Here is a 10,472-nt window from a genome sequence, read left to right as displayed (position 1 = left end):
AATGAAAAATTAATGAAATGGTGTGAAAAGAAATTTGAAAGCAAAGTTTTGGAGAAAGTTTCAACAGAGATTGCAATAAAATATGTTGAACTTTCTACTCTTGCAAATAATTAAGGAGTTTTTCAGAATATTTATTCTTTATACAACAAGTTATGTGATGTAGAATTCTTTATACAAGATAATCAACATTTGGTTGATAAACTTCAAGAAGAGTTAAAGTTATCAGGGCATTCATTGAGAAAGGATGCCAGTTCCACCTTTACTCACTTTAACAAATTGACTTATACCCAAGGGAGGTTAGCCAAATTGATGCCTAAAGATGGTCAAATAAGAGAAAAGCTGATTTCTATTCAATCAATGCTCATACCTCATGTAGAAGTCATGCTACCACCAAGGTGAAGGGAATCTTCCTAGCCTTTATAGTGGCCATCCTACCTTGTAGCATTGGAAGAACTATCCCATCACAAACATGGACATTAATAGCATTTGTAGATTTAGCTAAATTTACATACATAGAGAAATCAAAGAATAGGAGAAATTTATGTTTTCATCATTTTCATGGAATGCATATAAGTTTCATGTTCTTCTATAAATTTTTATTTTCATTTCACCAATACTTTATAGGAAGCCTTCATCTCTAGCTAATAAAGATAATATCTTCATTTTCTTTTTTTAGTGTTAAAAAGCCATCATATATGGGTGTATTGAATATGAATCTTATATGAATGATGAGAGAGTGGAACAAGGTAATATTTCATAAAGAAAAAATATTGTATTTTAAATCTTTTAGGAAAAATGCCTAAACATTAAGAAGTCTATGTTATTTTTGTGTTATGCATAAAAATGGGTTGGTATAGATTTGATTTTAATTATTTACTCTAAGTGTAAAGGAACACCTTGAAACCAATTGAGATTTTGTTTGTGGTAGATGGTATTGTGGTCAATTATATAATTTCTTAGTTTTTTTTTCAAGTCTCAATTTTCGATTAATAGATTTGCAATATTAGAAGATACATTTATAACATTTATTGTTCATAATTTAATTGCCTCTCATTTTCCTTATAATTTAAAAACTAAAACTAGTATGGATATCTTAAATAAATCTATCAAAAGAAATGCCGATAGATATCTATGCTACAAAATGATTAAAATGTAATTTACTACACACAAAACTATTTATATTTCCTTTATTTTCATTTTTTTTCACTAACTTAAATTTTTTATTTTTATTTCTAAAAAAAATTATATTTGTATCTCGAAAGATTATAATTCTAACAAATATTTTATTTGGTGTTTATTACATTATTTTTAAAAGTATATCATGTTTATGTTAAAATTTAATATTTTGACATGTAGATGGTTGTCAAATTTAACGTAAAAAGATTAAAGTTAATATTAACATACTCAAACCATCCCACTCCACCCTATTGACATTAATTATAGAGAAACTTACAACAAATGAATATGGACATCATCAATAAATATTTTTATGGAGTATATATTAGATAATAACAAGCTTATTTATCTTTCACTCAAATTACATGGCATGATTAATTATTTGTAAGAGAGCATTTGAAAACATTGGAATTCTTTTTAAAATGAACAAATTAAGAATTTACTATTTATGAAAATGTCTTTAAAAAAGAGTATAACAAATTAATTACAATGAGATTAAAAGAAATAATTTCTACTAGAGTTTCTTTCGTTTTATTTAGTGTTTAAAAATATGACTTACTTCATCACAATTATTTAATTCAAAAATTTAGATGTGACTTTTTAAAAAAAAAAACTCAAATTTAAAATAAATCAAGAAATTATTCTTTTATTTATCATATTCTTAAAATTCATTGAATGAAAAATAACTATATATAATTTTATATTAACTTAGAATTTTAATTGTAGAGAGATGCATGAACACATGTACATAATTGGAAGAGATCAAGTACAATAATCTTTATGATTAAAACTTAAATATAAAGCCATAAAGGTAAAGATGCTATATTTGTTTAAAATATATTCTTAAGCTTATTCTAGATTAGAAATGGTTGATCAATCCTTTTAGAAATAACATTTTATCATCATGCATGATGAGAGATGTTGGATATTTTTAAAAAATATTGAGAAAATATAAATCAAAAGAAAATGTCAATAAAATTCTTGCAAATATAATTTCTAAAAATGTGTATTATTAAAAAAGGAAAAAAAAGTAATCCCTAGAATCTTTTATTAGCATTGTTAGTTTGAAACTTTTAGAAATGTCAACTTTCATATTAAAAAATATATCTAATACACAACAATTTATTAGTATTATGTAAAAAGGATCAAGATTTGTGTATAGAAAATAGAAAGCATTCAAAATATGGTATTAAAGCTTGAAATGGACATACAATATTCAAAATATGGTATTAAAGCTTGAAAGTCATATTTTAAAAAATAGTTTTTTATAATTTATTCATATAAAAATAAAAGTAAATTGAATTTTCGATTCAATATTTACGTAAATTAATAATAAATACAATTTCATGACTTATTATTCTTTGAAAAATAATAAATTTCAGTAAGTTCAATGTATGGTATTTATTTCTACTATTATTAGTAAATTCATTTTGTATATTATGCTAACATATATAATTTGTGTTTGTTTTGTTTTTAATTAAGGAATTAAAATTTGGTATTCTATAAATATCTCTATCTTATTCTTAAAGGATTAATCTACTTGGAAATGTGGTATATGTTACTAGTAGAACACTTTTACATTAAAAAAGAACACCTTTAACACGTTACTATTATGAATTCAAGCTTTTATTTATAACCCAAAAAGGACTAAACATTATTTACATAACATGTTATATTAAAGTTTTTTTATATAGGCAAATGAACATGAAAAATTAAAGGAAACAAGCAGGGTCCTAAAATCACCAAACATTTCACCACCCAACCCTGTTCTATAGAATATCTTTATCGAATTCTTAGAGCATTGAATTATGTCAATATGTGGTATGTGATACTAGAATAACCCTTTTACATTCATAAGGACACATTTAGCATGTTACTAATGGGAATTGAATATTTTATTTGTATCTCATAGGTGGCTAAGCATTGTTTACATTCCATGTCATGTTAAAGCTTTCTCCTATTAGCAAATTAGTATGAAAGAATAAAGGAAAGGAGGGAGGTCCTAAAATCACCACATATTTCACCACCCAACCTTTTTCTATAGCATACTTCCCCATTTGTACCTTAGATATGACTGTCACTTTTTCCCCATCTAACTCACCAAAAAAATCAACATGAGTGGAACTCCCCTCTTGCAACTTCATCTCCAAATCTTCACCATTATCTAAAAAGAGTTGACCTTTTGCTTTTGCCCTACTACAATTTAAACCTATTGGAAATGTTACCACCAAAGTGAATGGAGTCCTCCTAGCCTCTACAGTGGTTAATCCACCTTGTTGCATGGGAAGAATAATCCCATGACAAACATGAACATTAATAGTATCTAGGGGGGCAATTAAACTCACATCCTCACCCATAGAAGTCAAGGCTTGTTTCATGTCATTCAAATTATACCAACTCCCTTTAGGAAAATAAGCAGTTACTCTAGTTGTCTCCTTTTGCAAAACTGGTGAGACTAGGACACCTGGACCAATGAGAAATTGGGTGCTTATAGTATATGTCTCTTCATCCTCTGGGAAAGAGAAAAATAATGGTCGTGCAATGGGGGCCCCTGTCATATGTGCCTCATAGTTCAATGTATAAATATAAGCCAATAATTTGTAACGCAACCCCAATGCCTTTCGAGCTGACTTAGCTACTGAGTCCCATAAATAAAGCTCTTGTCAAGGGCTATCATTATTAGCATGGTTCCTACTAAAGGGATAAAAGGCTCCCAATCGAATCCATCGTGCACACAATTCCTCATTTGTACCCCCATAAAATCCACATATATCTGCCCCAACCATTGGAATCCAAAAACATCCCAAATCTTAATATAGTTGAAATGGAGTATCCAAGGTCCTCCCAAGCAGCATGAATATCACCAGTCCAATGTGTTGTGTAAGCTCCAGACCCGACAAATGTAGACCTTGACAAAATGAAGGGACATTTTTTTAAGATCTTTTGAAGGGCAACATGCGTAGCAATTGCCTCTGATAATCCATAGAGATTATGTGCATCATATTCAAGGATGCCATTATAGTGGATGGAGCTTGTGGCGATAGTCCTAGAGCCAAGTGGAGCATGTCTTCCAGAGGCATTGATCTTATAAGGGGGATCATCCCATTGTGTGTTGACTTCAATGCAACAAAGAGAGCAACTACTTGGAATTGGGCATGTTTGATTATTTGGAACTGTGCATTTTCCAGTACAAAAGTTAGTTATTTCATTCATATCAATCCATAGGCCATCCACAGGGACCATCTTGTAGAATTGTGATATCTCATCCAACCAAAATGAAGTTGTTTTTAGGTTTAAAAAGTCTGGGAAGTAAACAACCCCTAGCCACACTCTACCAACAAAGGGTTCACCATCATGCTTTATGAAGATATCTAAGGTCATCCCTCTCTGAAAAGTAGCATATGTTGAATTCACACTAATTCCTACAATAAGAACAACAAATTTATGTCAAGTGAAACAAAAATGTATTAAGTAAAATTAAATAGAAATACAATAATAATTGAAACCCATGCCATATTTAAAGAATATTATTCATATAATTTACAAAACAACATTGTAGAAAAATAGAAATAACGACTAAAAATAAATTATATCGTTTTAAATAATTTAACTTAATTTTAAGGAACATATTTTGATATTTTTTATTATATGTATATAATAATTTAAATATGTTGTATTTGTTTATCTTCTCCCCAATTAAGGCTCTATCTTCTTTTCTTACATCAAAGTTCATATTCGATTCATTTAAGCCTTTAAACTTTATTTCAATCAATACATAAAAATTATCGAAGATCTTCATAGTAGAAATTATTTGTATGGAGGTAAGAGAAAAATGGTTAGTGTAGTACAAATGTTAAAAAGGGTCATGCCAAATTACGATGCTATCTCTAATAATAATAATACTAACTCTAGAACCAATCCTTGATTAAAGGAAGAATAAAATCTATTGACAATATCCATCCAAGCGAAAAAATAAAATGTTTTTAATAAAATCCGAAAGCAGACAATTTTGAAGGTCGTGGGAACGCACTGTCTTCGTTAAATTTGTTTATTTAATAAGTTTATAAAATTGGAAGTTGTGTGATGTAGTTTAATCTATGTTTCGAAGGCAAATGAATTATGTGAAGCGGATATATTTTTCAATTTAAAATTATTAATATAATTTATTAAAAAATAAATAAAAGTAAAAAGGTAAATTGTATTATAATATAGGGCTTAATTTATTTTTTAATCTTTTGAAAAAGATTTTTTTATAATAAATGTATAAATTCTTAAAATTACAAATGTGCATGCTATTTATTGATATTTTGTTTAGTGATTTGTAAGATTCTAGCATTAAACATAAATATTAAATTAATTACTCTCTTGTTAGATATTAATAATATTTTGATAAATTAATTAGATAGGCAAAGAAAGAAGGTACCTGGATCAATAATGACAACATATTTTTGTCCATTAGCATGAATTCTATCAACAAAGGCACCTAATTTTTTCTCAGGAAAATTGATAGGATCTAGTGTGAAGTCCTTAGCTCCATCCATATAATTGTCGTCAGTCCATATCACATCCAAAGGTATTTGTGATTTCATATAATTGTCTACAACATATTCTATATCTTCAACATTCTTATACCCAAATTTACATTGATGAAATCCTACAACAACAATTGTAAATCAAGCACCATTAAATACTATCATATATATCATTTTCTAAATGATTACAAACTTTCTAGAAAATTACTATAACATTCTAAAAATGATATAATGTGTACAATGTAATTATTATCATACTATAATATAAACAATCTTTGGTAATATTGATAAACTCGATAATAAGATTTATATACCTAACCTAATATATAATTATGAAAATATATTAAAATAAATTTTGTAACAAATAATTTAAGATAACCTTAATTTTCTTTTAGTTAAAAAATAATTATTTAAATTTGCACTAGTATAAATATAAGAGATCTCAAACTTTCAAGTTAAATTAATGCAATACATAGATAATGATAAATAATTAAACTTAACAAAAGAACTAGAGGTCAAATTTAGTATAAAATAATAATAAAAATAGAAAAGTGAAATGCTTCTATCTTGCAACATTGAAACAATTATAAGTTCTAAGATTTGATCTTATATTTCAGTTGGAAATAATGGATTTTATGTTTTAATAATTAAACACCTTTAGTTATAATATAGGATATATATATATATATATATATATATATATATATATATATATATATATATATATATATATATATATAAAATAAAATGTGTAGAGTAGGGCTCAAGGATGTACCAAAAGCTCAATAGGGCATAGCAGCTAGATATCCTATGAGGGTAGTGTATTGTTGAACCACATCCAATGGAGAAGTGCTTGCAAAGAAGTAGAAATCAAACACCCCCCCAATTATCTTGTATTCCAACATACTACCGGTATAGAAAATATCCATTCCATTGCTGTTTAGTAATAGGACTCCATGAGCAACACCTCCCTTCCTTAAATCCATATAAAAAGGATGAGACCCATACAAATCTGTATAATAATATGAAGCACTAAGACCAGTTGTATATAAAGTATAAGATTGATTGGGAAGAATCTTAATTGTATTGGATTGTGTATTCTCCCCAAGCCCATATAGTGAAGCCGATGTTGGAAGGCTAGTGGTGATATCTAAATATTGATCTTTGAACACCAAGTTTCTATAAGATGAGTTGAAAAGGATATCCCCATTAGATTTGCGACTTATTGCAAACCCAAATGGATTGATAGTGTAGGAGAAGATCAACTCGTTGCCTGAAAACTCAAAGTAGTTAGACACTAGTTTATAGATTTCAGTTTCTTGTCTTCCCTCCAAATTAGGGACTTGTTCTCTATGAAGGATATTATAAGGCACTTCCCATCTCTTCTTCTTTGCATTAGTCATATGGACTCTCACTCGGTCCTTTGTTTCATTTCTGCAACATAAAGAAAATATAAAAAATTAAGAAAATATGAATGGCACCCAAGTGGGTGTAGACTAGAAACATAAAACCTTGCTAATGTTGAATTTTTTAAAATTAAAAAGATACAACTATATATTTCAATTTCATTTTTCTTGTATATAATTAGGAAGCATGTGTATAGTAATATTTACTCTTTATTAGCATTGCTAAGATGAAATGTCCCAAATATGTTAAATATATTTTTACACTAAATCAAACTAATATATCTAAAACAAGATCCATTCTAGAACTATAAAACTTCACTTTATAACATGAAATCTAATCTCAAATTTAAAAAAGAAAAAGAATTCTAAAAATCCAAAATATATTTTTAAAATCACTAACTAAAACTAAATACCAATATCTAAACTTATTACACCATGAAAAATAAATATTTAAACACAAGAGACATACTTCAAAAATTTAAATACAACTACCTAAAACTGAAATTGTGTTTGTTAGAAACCAAAAAAATCATAAATCTCACTTATTCAATATATAAGAATCATATTTAAATAATATCAAAACATGGGTTCAAGTGTGTAAACTCATGTGACAAAACTAAAGATTTGTTATAACATTACATAAATATATCCTTTGATCTTAATTAACATTATATTAGATGGCATGCATTAAAGTATATTCAATACATTCTTACATAAAGAGCATCACATGTTCAAAACATAGAAAGGTTATTAAAAATTCCATATTTCAATAATATGAAGTTAAAATAGGAATCATTTTAAAATTCTAAACTAATATCAAATATTTGTGAAAGTGAGGAGCTAAAGTCAATCCACTCTAAGAGTAGTGATACTCTATAGATTATAAGACATCAATGAATCATATTCTAGCTATATTAAATTGGTAATCAAATTTAAGTATATTCAAAATGAGCTTAATGTTTTTTTGGGGAAAACGTTATATCAATTTTTTGTTTTGTAGATTAAAGATGGGTTATTTGATTCATATAGAATTTGATACATTATTCTGTCATAATTTAAATAAAACTTCAAATTTAAATGCAAAATTTATAAACAATAAAAGAAATTATTAAACATGTTTTTTTGATGAATAGTTCTTTTCTATTAATACATTAATATACTTGTTACAAATTCACAAAATAGAATCTAAAACATTGAAAACTTGACACAAATGACCTTATATCATAATAAATTATCACAAATAAAAAAATCTAATATCCATACAAAAATTCAATAATCTTATCACACATTCCTCCTACAATTCAAGAGACACCTGAAATCTTCAAAATAAAAGATACAAAATATACTAAAAAAATCTTCAAAATAAAACATACAAACTATAAGAAATTTAACAGACAACCCAAATTTAAATCTCCAAAACAAAACTTACAAAATGAATAATATCTCATATTAAACAAACTGTTTTATACTATAGAAAAGAACAGTTAAAATTTAAACTGTTTTATACTATAGAAAAGAACAGTGAAATATTAAGAATCCCACATCATATCAAATAATTACAAAACAGCAAAAGATATCTTATATTTAAACCATACCTAATGGGTAGACAACCCATACCCATATCTAAAAAGTATAAGATACAACATAAAACATACATATTTCATAACAAATTTAGCTTAAACAAGCTTCAAATTTACACTTTCTTGACTTTTAATAGAACAGAAATCTTCAATGTCTGTATCAAATATCAACAGGCAACTCAAATCTATATCTCCAAAATGAAAAGTACAAACCATATCAAAAAGCCAAAAGACAACCGATCTTGAAAATTCATTACAATTTAGATCAACACACCCAAAAGTTGGCTAAACCATGTTAAAACTATGAATAGAAGAGAGAGCATACTTGACGTATATTAAACAAATTTATATTAAACAAACTTAAGATTCAAAAACTTTTAATTAAACATATATCTTCAATGTAAAATATGTTAACTAAAATCAGTAGACAACTCAAATCTAAGTCTGTAAAGTGAGAAATACAAACCATACTCAAAGCCAGCAGACGACCCAGATCTTGAAAGTCCATAATAATTTTTTATCAACACACCCAACAGCTAGTGAGCTAGTTAAAATATGATGAACTATGAATAGAAGAGAGAGCATACTTGACATAGAGTTGGAGGAGTGGGATATCAGGGCCATAAGTATGTGTGCTCTGGATGACCTCCAAGCATCCCATCAAGCTCCCATCAGACCTCTTCTCAATTGAGATAAGACGATAACCATGGCCAACTACTCCCTGATCCCCATTATCGCCACAACTCAGTACACCACCCCGCACGATGAAGACACAAATTATTATTCCTAATAACAACCCTGCTGAATGCCCCATCTTTTTCTTTCAATGTAATTCCTGCTTCTTCTATCTCTATCTCTATATATACACACATGAAGCTATTGGGCAATGGCGATTGCTTTGGGTTAAGAAGATAATTGATCTGTTTGTTTTGATGTGGCTGTATACTTGACAGTCCAATTGTCGTGAGTTTCTAAGCATGGTAGTAAATTTGGTAGGATGGCTAACAACTTCTGAAAAGGTGATGGGACTGGCCAGGAAAAGAATGGATCTCTGGTCATCTTACATAACAAATACTTTATTAGACTCTTCATACAATTGGCTTTGGCAAGTTTCCTTAATATGGCATATTTTAGAGCCACACATGATGTTTTATAGACGGTGCCCAATTGAGTTTCATATTAAATTACTATTAAATTGTGAGCTGATTGATTTGTGTTTTATTTAGGTTCAGATTTGTGCTTATATAAGTGAATTTTGCGAGTGTGGAATGGTTTAGTACGTGGATTTGGACTTATATTTACAAGAATCATTTGAGTCATATTAGAGAAACTTAATTCTTCAAATTGTTAGCACATTGAGAGTCATTCACATTGTTTTATAGAAAATGTTCAATTGAATTTCAAGGTTCACATTAAATTACATGAATTATAATTTGATTGTGTTTCATTTTGGTTTAGATTCTTGTTCATTTTTGTGCAGACGGATGAACTTGGACTTATATATGTATGTATCATTTAAGTTGGATTGGAGCAATATAACTTTTCAAACTATTTGTCCCATCCAAAATGGAGAGACCCAAGGGATTTGTTTTGAGTGAGAATGATGTAAATATGTTAGTCAGAAGGATCCCCTCAGTTATTAAATTTGGGTCATTTTTTGTTGGGGGTGATGGTGTTGGTGGTCATTATTACTCTTAACATAGAAAATGAAAAAAAAAAATTCAAATATTTGAAATGTTAGTTGTTGGAGATGTGTGTTGTTTAGGGGAAGAATGAAG

General features: G+C 28.0%; 1 pseudogene; it reads right to left on the bottom strand.

Moving 5' to 3' along the window:
- Positions 1–3,092: 3,092 nt before the first annotated feature.
- On the bottom strand, positions 3,093–9,508 carry LOC149562383 (alpha-xylosidase 1-like; annotated as a pseudogene).
- Positions 9,509–10,472: the final 964 nt, after the last annotated feature.

The sequence above is a fragment of the Cupressus sempervirens genome, chromosome 4, assembly GCF_028749045.1.
Source record: "Cupressus sempervirens isolate cs-2001-9-10 chromosome 4, ASM2874904v1, whole genome shotgun sequence".
Classification (NCBI taxonomy): Eukaryota; Viridiplantae; Streptophyta; class Pinopsida; order Cupressales; family Cupressaceae; genus Cupressus; species Cupressus sempervirens.
This window is presented reverse-complemented; position numbering and strand designations above follow the sequence as displayed.